The sequence below is a fragment of the Mastomys coucha genome, unplaced genomic scaffold (genome assembly GCF_008632895.1).
Source record: "Mastomys coucha isolate ucsf_1 unplaced genomic scaffold, UCSF_Mcou_1 pScaffold3, whole genome shotgun sequence".
NCBI classification, from domain to species: domain Eukaryota; kingdom Metazoa; phylum Chordata; class Mammalia; order Rodentia; family Muridae; genus Mastomys; species Mastomys coucha.
In genome coordinates this window covers 298,791-309,612 of record NW_022196909.1, presented here as the reverse complement: position 1 = coordinate 309,612, position 10,822 = coordinate 298,791, and the positions used below count along the sequence as shown (strand labels likewise).

The 10,822-nt window shown below is 42.4% G+C and overlaps 1 non-coding gene across 1 annotated transcript; it reads right to left on the bottom strand.

Moving 5' to 3' along the window:
- Positions 1–10,160: 10,160 nt before the first annotated feature.
- On the bottom strand, positions 10,161–10,267 carry LOC116075624. The gene has a single exon (XR_004112655.1). It is a non-coding gene; the product is annotated as a U6 spliceosomal RNA (small nuclear RNA).
- Positions 10,268–10,822: the final 555 nt, after the last annotated feature.

Sequence of the window (10,822 nt, the reverse complement as noted above, 5' to 3'; positions counted from 1 at the left end):
CCTTGTCTGAAGGTGGGCAAAGGTCCACCCTGTGGAATGTGTCCTCACCTGCAGGTTGTTTCTCACCCTGTGATCTGAGGAATGTTAATTAGCCTTTCCAGTCTGGAGAGTTCTGCTACCTTCCTAAAGTTCCTGGGCTTATCATATTAAGGAAATTCCTGGCCTCCCGGTGTTTTTCTGAGATGTCCCTGTCTACTCCGACCTTACATTGGTAAACATTTAAGTTATTTTCTGGGGCTATCACTGTGGTGCCTGGGAGACAGGGCTTGTCCTAGAGATTTGAGAAGAGGAAGGCAGGAAGCCTGAGGAGTCAGAGGCTAGGGAAAAGAGAGAAGAAAATAAACATAGTTTCTCCTTTGAGCACACACACACACACACACACACACACACACACACACGAAGTGTCTTACAGACTGCTTGTACCAAGAGTGTTACAGTGTCCTCCTGGGCTGTCATTTAGTGTCCTAGCACCCTGTGTCTTCAGGGTGAACGCTGAGGCAGCCAGGTCCTGACTCACTTTAATCAGAGTCTGTGCCGCCTTCATTTGGCCAAGAAACTGTGAGGTTCTCTGTTCATTTGTCAGACGTAAGCCTCTTGGACAGTCCCTGAAGCAAGACTGAGTTACAGAGCATGAATTTAGGTGAAGACTTAACGGAAAGAAAAGTAAAATGTGTCAGAGTCTAAATGAGGAAAGCGTGTGTGTGTGTGTGTGTGTGTGTGTGTGTGTGTGTGTGTAAAGAAGCTAATGAGGGAAGCCCTAAGTAGACTGTTCAAAAGGATGGTTAGTTGTACACTTAGAGTCTCATGGTGTTCACAAAGCTCATCCTAGGAGTCATGTATAGATAAGTGACCTCCTGCATAGGCCTTCTAACCATAAGAAAAATTGGTGGGATTCTATAAAGAAAATTGTGATTGAAGTTTATGGTACATGTAGTAAACATGAGGCAAACAGACAAACAAGGGACAGAAAAGCTGTGGACAGGTCCCTGCAGGTGTCCTTCATCCTTCACCAGTGTAGTCTGGTCTCCATCACTTAGTAAATGGCACATCACAAAGAGTAAGCTGTTGGTCCTTGAAGCACAAACAACAGCAAGCTAAGGCGTAACCAGATTATGTCCTTGTAGGAAGTGTAAGACACGGTTTCATGGATTTTTCTCTCTTCGCTATCACCAGGTGACCCATAAGGGAAAGGGAGGTTAAGCTAAAGACACCATCAGATTAAACTTCCGAGCCCTCAGTTATGACCTGGGAGGCCCTAACTTTAGCCCTAAACAATCTTTCTACCTTCAAGAAAAGGTGGGTTTCCAAGATGGTGCATCGTCAGGGCTGAGTAAATGACATGCTGGAAGAGGCAATGCTGGATTCTGGGGGGTGCTCTGGATCACAGGATAATCTTCAAAGTGCTCTCGTCATAACTTGACTCCAAAATGCACTGTTTCTTACCAATGTGCACATTATCACCACCCACCTCCTTGGTCCTCTCATTTAGTTTCAGAAAATCTGTTGTAATATACTTCATTCTCTCATTTTGAGAGCAAGTTAAGGCTGTCCGGGATGTTAGTTAGTACAGGATGTGTTCTTATATATCAAACAAACTTGCAGACAAGTGCTAAATATCCGTGTTCCCACTCCCGTGTTTGCTGCTCGCGTTTGGTGTGATTTCAGATCTGTTCCTCTGGGCACTGAGCTCCCGCCATGGAAGCCAGAGCAGCACATCAAAGCACAGCGAGTCTTTCCTGCTTCCCTACCGAGGGTCAAGAATACAAACTTCCTCCGCTGGCCGCTGGCGGTGCAGGAGGGAACATCAGTCCATCAGCAAAACCAAAAACCTAACAGGAAGCAGCGAGCGGCTGTTCCTGCTGCTCATTCTGTTGTGATTAAGAAAGGCATAACTTCAGCCTGGGCTACAGAGTGAGTTCCAGGACAGCCAGGGCGATCCAGAAAAACCCTGTTTCGAAAAACTGGAAAAAAAAAAAAAGGCATAACTTGGTCCTTCAACCAGATTTGTCAATGGCCATAAAAAGTACGCAGAGCAGAGTCATTTCAGCTAGTGGAAAGTCTGATCTTAGAGGGATTTTGAGGCAATTACCCTAGTAATTTTTCTTGCTACAGCTTATATAAGAATACTGGAACTTTGAAATAATTAGCTGTTGGTTATTTTTCTCTTTTAAAAGTGATTAGGCAGAAATTTAACATGTGCTGCAATATTATGAGTCACTTCAACCTTAATTAAACTTCTCAGACATTTCCTTTCTAGACTGAAGAAGATGTACACACAGTGAGCAAGCTGATATTCTGACTTCCTGGATGCACTTCAGTGGTGATGCTGAGGTGTGCAAAGCTAGCCAAGATCTTAAAACTTAGCCTGTTGACTGGCCATCCATCTCAGTCTGTTAAACAGCACTCCACTGTCCCCAACCACAAGCACAAAAAAACAAAAAACAAACAAACAAACAAAAGTCCAGGCTCCTTGTGTATATCCAAGTAGGCCTCAGGAAAGCAGCAAGGACTGGAGTTTGCTTGTTTTATGAATGCTTCTAGAAACAAATCAACAAGCCACTTATCATTCTTAAAATTACTTGGACTTGATTGGTTTCTTTCTTTTTGGCTGGAGAGACAGCCCTGGGTGCTGAGAACCGAACTCTTATATTTTTGGTTGTGAGCCTAGCCTTCTCTCCAGCCATCTCTCCAGCCCTGATTGGTTTCAAAAGATAACTGGGCCTACCACTCGTCAGGAAGTGGAGTTTGCTTAATTCCTCTTGTCATCCAGCAAGCGGTCTTCCAAGGAGGGGATGGTGGGAGTCATCTACCCCTGGAACAGGCAGAGCCAGAGCAGAGCTTTGTATGAAAAACCCAAAAGGTCCCTGCAGATATAATTCAGTGACAGAGCACTTGTCATGCATGAAAAGGGCCTGGGTTTGTCCCCTGGCACCCTCCCTCCCCAACCCATAAAAGGATATACAAAAAGCTAGTTTGTCAGTCTGGGTTTTCATATCACTACATACCAACCATTCTGAAACTTCAATGCTGCTACTCCACTTTGGAAAATAAGCAAAAGCAAAGCTGTTGTAGATATATGTGCTAAACAACTGAGGCCAGTCCTCAAAGTTGGCAAGTAGAGTCAGTATGGGTACTTACTGCCAGGTTTTAGAAGTTGGTACTTATAATAATAACTATTATGTTCTATATGGAAAGAAAGCTCCCTCATAGATAGGCTTGTTTATCTCAAGAATAAGCAAGTCATTTAATTCTGACAATCACTGTACCAGAGTTGTCTATCCTGGGTTTGTATTTAAAAACAGACTATCTAGATGCACAGGGATGGCAGATATGAAATGATCCTGGAGTGAACTCAAGTGATTCGTGGCAGTTCAAAAGCTCTAGAGAATTTTATCAAACACAACAGAAATTTATAATGTAATTGGGTAAAGCTATTTCAATAAAAATTTTCAATGGCAGAAACATTTAAAAGAAGCTAGAACGGACCCCGAAGACACAAAACACTGGGCACCATTGCAGTCTGTGGCCTTTCTGTAACTGGGGGTGCTATGACTCTCCAGAAAACTGTTTGTTTGTTTCTTTGTTTGTTTCTTTGTTTGTTTGTTTCTTTGTTTGTTTTGGTTTTGTGTTTGTTTTTTTGAGACATCTCTGTGTAGCTCTGGATTCTATTTGTAGGCCAGACTGGCCGGAACTCACAGAATCCCTCTGCCTCTGCCTCCCAGGCATGTACCACCACACATGCACATGGCTCAGTAAACTTATTTTAAAAGTTTTCTATCTCTTGAAATTAAGACAAATAAAAATTCTTTACTCATTTATGAGTGGAGATACTATGCTCACCCAGGAGAATATAAGATTGAACCGGACAATTCCACCAACTAATCTGTGGAAGCCAGAAACCTAACAGGATTATTGATCATGGTGTTACCAAGGTAGAAGAATTTTCCTCCCCATTTCAAAGGGTATAAAAATGTAAATTTAAAAAATTTCCATGATTAAATTAGAGATAGGTGTCTTTCCCCAACCTGAGCTTTCTGACAGTAAATAGGGTCAAACCTGGAGGGCAAAGAAGCCACAAAAGTGAACAGAAAAACTCCTAGCTAAACAAAAGCCAAGTGCCCTGCTGAGTAACGTTAGCTCCAGGAAGAGGAGACTCTTCAACACGTTAAGTGGCTATACTTATCACTGTAGAGGCCTATGGACCTGATTTTTAATTTTTAGCAAGTTTTGGTAGGCTTGTGGTTTTTTTCCCTTCTTCACAGTGTTTGACATCACAGTGTTTCTGATTGGTCCCACGTTTTCACTGTATTTGCATACTCATATTCAGCTAATCAAAGCCTAGCTGTTTTCCATAAATGCAGGCATTCTGGGCTTTATCTGTCAGGATTCTCCATAGGAACATAACTGATAGACTGTGCATACACACATACACACACACACACACACACACACACACACACATACACACACACACAGAGCTAGTCCAACAATGGCTGACTACCAACAGAAAGTTCAAGAGTCCAATTTTTCTTTAGTCAGAGAGGCTCAATGTCTCAGATGACCTTTAGTATATACTAGAATCCTGAAGAAGTAGGTTCTAATACCAGTGAAGGAGCAAAGTTGCCAACCAGAGTGAGGGCAGGCAGGCAAAAAGCAAAAGCTGCGTCTTCTCCTTTACATAGGCTGCCAGCAGAAGGCGTGGCCCAGATGCAGGGTGGACCTTCCCACGTCACAAGATTTGGATTTAAGATGGTCTTTCCACCCCAAGTGGTCTGGATTTGAGGTGGCTCTTCTCACCTCAACAGATGGTCCAATGAACAAAAAAATCTCTCACAGATCTTCCTGGAGAACTGTGTTTTTAGTTAAAGCCAGAAGTAGTCAACAGCTACTAAGAACAGCTATCGCAGCCTATCTGTTGTTAACGCCACACAGAATCGTATCTTCTTACGGCATGCCCAATTTCCAGATGATTACACCTGATATGATGTAACTATTCCACGGACAACCACAAACACATTATGTAATTTAGAATAGGTGGCAGTGTACTTTGAGGGATATTTTAGTGTCTCAAAACTTAAATATGATAAACACTCATTATCTCAATTGATGATAAAGACGTCAAGAAAACAGCACAAACACGTTATTATAATCCGTGTTTCTACAGCTGGTCACGTGGCCTTAGCTGGTATTTATGACGACCATCCTCTACTACCCACTCTATTTCTTCACCCTCAGCAAGCACCATGGCTGGCCTTGGTTAGTTTTTTAAGACATGACCCATATCTTCATGCCCAAAGAGTCTGTGCCCTTGCCATCCTGCCTGGATTAGGTTTACTTTTCAATTGACTTTAATCTTAAGATACTATGGCACGAAGCATTACCTACAAGATCTCCTGTACTTCAGATATAATTTTGCTTACTGCCTCTATGAAAAAGTAATTCAATTTCCCATTGTTAATCTGAATCAATTACCTTGCTATCATTACTATTCCTGCCTTAGCCAGTTGGCTAACAACCAACAGAAGTGGGGGCCATAGGAATCTGAATTTCCTGGAAGGGGGTCCTGAATCTCCAGTTCAGTAGAATATTTATTTTGTCTCCTGGCAGGACCACTGCCTCCTCTGAAACCAAAACTTCTAGTCCAGCAGAACTTAAGGTCCTGGGAACAGGAAGCAAAATTTTTACTAGTGGACCATAAGAATGACAGTGAGTGAAATAATTTCCCTTTTCACCTCTTGACTCCTAGACCCATAAATCCTGGCTTTGGGGAAAGCATTACCATATGTTGGACACTGAATCAAAGCATATACTGCCTTCTGCAGAACCCTGCCCCAGTTCTGCAGGCTACTGCCACCAAATTGGCATTGTAACTGTGTCTTCAATAGGCCATTCCACTGTTCTATCTGGCCAGGTGCTTCAGGATGGTAGGGAACATGTTAAGACCAGTGGATTGCATGATCAGGGGCCCACTGTTGCACTTCTCAGGCTGTGAAGTGAGTTCCTTGGTTAGAAGCAATATTGTGTGGAATACCATGATGGTGGATTATGCATTCCGTAAGTCCATGGGTGGTGATTTTGACAGAAATATTATGTACAGGAAAGGTGAATCTGCAACTAGAAAAGGACATATTCCAGTAAGCAAAAGCATTGCTCTTTCCACAGAGGAAGTAATCCAATCTAGTCAACTTGCCACCAGGTCACTGGCTGTTCAACATATCTGGGCTCAGTGCTATTCTAAGCAGATTTGGCCAGGTCAGCTTCGGTAAGTGGAAATCTCTGTTGTGATTATATATAACTTCCATCTCTTTCACCAGGGCTACTATATTCATGGGCCCATTGTGCAATGACAGGGATGGCTGGGGAAAGAGGCTGACTATACATAGAATGTGTGATCCTATCTACTTGATTATTGAACTTCTCCTTGGATGAAGTCACCTTTTGGTGAGCATTTACATGGCACACAAGTATCTTCTCATCCTTTATCCATTCAAGGAAATCTATCTACATCTTTCTTCCCCAGATGTCTTTCTCACCTATTTTCCAATCATGTTCTATTCAAGTCCCCAAAACTTCAGCTATAGCCCCTGAATCAGTTAATTACTTCTTCCTAGCAAAATACACAGCTCTGCATCCTACTGAAAGTCCTGCCCACTGTGAGATGTTTCCTTCATTGGAGTCTTTCAGAGTTTTCCCAGAGGTTGTAATGCTGCCATTGTCCACTTCTGGATGATGCCTGCGTAACGTGCACAAACTATCAGTAAATGAGGCCCTAGTCTTCTCCTTCTCAATTCATCTGTCTGAGAAAATACCCCATGAGCCCTAGTATATAGGTGCATGCTTGGGGGCAGACAGGAATAGAAACCATGGCATTTGGGCAACTTCTTCATGCAACTTGCTTGAACCTTCAGGACCTACTTAGGCCCAAGTGCATGCATACAACTCCATTTGATAATAGATTGCTGCTACGCATATCCTACTTTATGTGTTGGAGGGTCCAATCATAATACCCAGCACATGGGCAGTTCAGATCATATGGTAACTTGATAGCCCATTGTTAAACATTCAGTTTCCAGGTGGGGCTGGAGAGATGGCTCAGCGGTTAAGAGCACTGACTGCTCTTCTGAAAGTCCTGAGTTCAAATCCCAGCAACCACGTGGTGGCTCATAACCATCCATAATGAGATCTGACACCCTCTTCTGGTGTGTCTGAAGACAGCTACAGTGTACTTACATATAACAATAAATAAATCTTTTTTTTTAAGTTTTATTTTATTTATTTTATGTGTATGAGTACACTGTAGTTGTACAAATGGCCTTGAGCTCATGTGTATGGCTGCTGGGAATTGAACTCAGGACCTCTGCAGGCCCCACTTGCTCCGGCCCCACTCACTCCTGCCCCTCTTGCTACAGCGTAATTCACTGTAGCTGTCTTCAGACACACCAGAAGAGGGCATCAGATCTCATTACAGGTGGTTGTGAGCCACCATGTGGTTGCTGGGATCCGAACTCAGGACCTTCGAAAAAGCAGTCAGTGCCCTTACCCACTGAGCCATCTTGCCAGCCCAATAAATAAATCTTTAAAAAAAAAAAACCAAAAAAACAAAAAACAAAAACAAACAAACAAATGTTCAATTTCCATTAAGTCCCAATAACAGGCCAAAAGCTGCCTCTGAAAAGGAGAACAGTTGTCTGTAGATGGTGGTAGAGCCTTGCTCCAGAGTCCCTCAGGTATCTTCTGTGATTCACCGATAGGGGTTTGCCAAAGGCTACAACTAGCACCAATCCCTGCCACTGAGCACATTAAGAACCACCTCAGACTTGCTGGGTCATATGGCCCAAGTCATAGAACAGCCTGCAGAGCAGCTGGACCTTTAGAAGAGCCTTCTCTTATTCCAAGCCCCACCCAAAGCAGCTTTTAAAAAAATCACTTACTATTGGTATGAAGCAACACACCCAAGTGAGGAGAGTTCTGTCTCCAGAATCCAAACAGGCCCACTATGCACTGTGCTTCTTTCTTGATGGTAGGAGGGGCCAGGTACAATAACTTACCCTTCACCGTAGGAGGACTATCTCTTCACTTCCCACACTACTGGACGCCTAGAATCTCCACTGAAGTAGAAGATCTTTGGCTTTTTTGGTTGGATCTCTTTCCCATCCTCTGATACACATATGTGTTACCAACAAGTACAAAGTCTTTGCTACCTTGTAATCACATGGTCCAGCCAGCATAATGTCATCAATGTAGTTCACCAGTGTAATAGTTTGTGGAAGAGAAAATCAAGAGCCCTTTAAACTAAGTTATTATATGGGGCTAAAGAGTTACTTGAGGTAAAATTGCAAATTGCTTCTGGTAGTCCTTATGGACAGGATCCAAGGTGTGGGGGGGAACATCTGCAAGATCAATAGCTGCATACCACGTACCAGATGTGTTAATTTGCTTAAGTAAGGATGCTATATCTGGTACAGGAGCTGTAATTGGAGTCACTAGTTGATTAAGTTTACAATAGTCAACCGTCATTTTCCAAGACTCACCTGTCTTCTGCTCTGGCCTGATGGGAGAGTTAAAGAGATGATGACCGCACCCTGTATCTTTCAAGTTCTTGATGGTGGCACTCATTTCTGCAGTTCCTCCAGGTTATACTGGTTTTGATTCACCATTTTCTCTGGAGGCAACTATAAAGGCTTCCAGTTAGCCTTTCCAATCATAAAAGCCCTCACTCCACTTGAGAAGGAACCAATGTGAAAATTCTGCCAGCTTCTAAGTGTATCTATCCCAAGTATATACTCTGGGTCTGAGGAAATAACCATAGGATGAATTCTGGGACCTACTGGCTCCCTTGTGATTTGTACTTTAGACCAAATCTGCATTAATCGCCTGACCTTCACAAACTCCTACTTTAACTGGAGGGCCACAATGTTTCTTGGGGTCTCGAAGACTCAGCATCAATTCAGAAGCAGTATCCAGGAGACATTGTAAAATCTGATTGTTTCCTTTCCCACAGTGAACAGTAACCTGTAGAAGTTTGATCTTTCTTCCCTCAGCCCCATGCTCCCAGAAATAAAACTCAAAATCAAAATAGATTTGCAAATACCTTGGCTAAATAGCAAGGCTCTTTTCTGACTAGATCATAATTTAAAACCCATTTATTTTAATCTACATTCTGCTACGTGGCTTTTTACCTGTGCTCAGGTACCATGCATCTGTACTCGTCACATTTTCCTGGACAAATCTCTGTAGCTGTCCAGTAGCCATGGATGAACTGAGTTCCTGAAAGGGAGGCTGTAAATGAAAAAGGGAGGGAGGGGAATGAAACCAAGATAAAGGTTTCTGATCAAGGCTCAAAGTTTAATATTTAGCACTGTTTTTATGTAGGGAGAGCCCACAGACCCATCCTTTGTTTCGGCTGGATTACGTTTCTTTGTTTCAGCTGGGTTATGTTGCTTTGTTTCAGCTGGATTGTGTTGCAAAGCCTGCTCAGCAGGCAGTCTGCTCCTGTAGGAAATTGCAGGAGTGGCAAGGCAGAAGACTCCACCTGGGTCTGTGGAAGACCCACTGTGGCCAACAGTTAGGTCTATTTAGCCTGCTCAAGGCTGGGGGAAGGGCACAAGTCTCCAGCGCCTCATCTCACACTATTCCAGAATCTTTTCTGCCTCCAGGATGTCCCACCTCCTATTTCCTGCCTAAGCCATAGGCCATCAAATTTATTATTGAGAAGTGCCACATCCATACAGACACAAGTTATTTTCTTTACATCACTACCCTTCTAAGAGGCTGCAGGTCTCTCTGGAGAGGGACTGGAGAAAAGTTAACAGTAAAACTCTTAGATAAACTCCACTCAATGGGCCCATCTCAATCTCAGCTTGATCTACTTTTATATTCTTTTACCATTATCCATTTTTCTAAATGTCCTTATCTTATACCTTTTTAGAAACAGAATAATGTAGAACATTTTCTACCCTTACTTATTGATAGCCAGTCTAACACAGATATCAAAACATAAACAGTAAAGTATGGGAAAGCCATATTGGGCAGCTTAAATCATGAGAAAATGCCAAGACAACAATACACATAAATGACAGCGTGCCACAAGCAAGCTGATTTGCTTATAACATTAACAGAATTAGAAGAAAATCATCTTATTGTCTTTTTTTTTTTTTTAAAAAAATATGGAACGCTTCACAAATTTGTGGATCATCCTTGCACAGGGGCCATGCTAATCTTCTCTGTATCATTCCAGTTTTAGTATATGTGCTGCCGAAGCGAACACTCTTATTGTCTTACTAAACGCAGAAAAGCAATTGATTCAAAATGTCTCTATATGATTAAAATATTGTATTTTGACAAAAAATATAACATCACATCTTTTTAATTTTTTGCATATTTAGCACATTTCATAGCTTTTATGAGGAGCTCAGAGGACAACATGCAAAAGTAGATTTTCTCTTTCTCACATATGGGTTCCAGGGATTGAATTTAGGTCATCAGGCTGCGCAGCAAGTGCTCTTACTGATTGACTCATCTTCCAAGACAGCCAAGGCTAGACAGAGAAACCCTGTCTCGAAAAACAAAACAAAACAAAACAAACAAAGAAATAAGAGAAATGTTATAGCCATCAGCACGTCTACAGTACCTTATTGTGATATCTTAGAGTAGAAAGAAAGAAAGGAAGGAAGAAAGGAAGAAAGAAAGAAACAGAGAAAGAAAGAAAGAAACAAAGAAAGAAAGAAAGAGAGAAAGAGAGAAACGATATGGCACCGGGTGGTGGTGGTGCACGCCTTTAATCCCAGCACTTGGGAGGCAAAGGCAGGCGGATTTCTGAGTT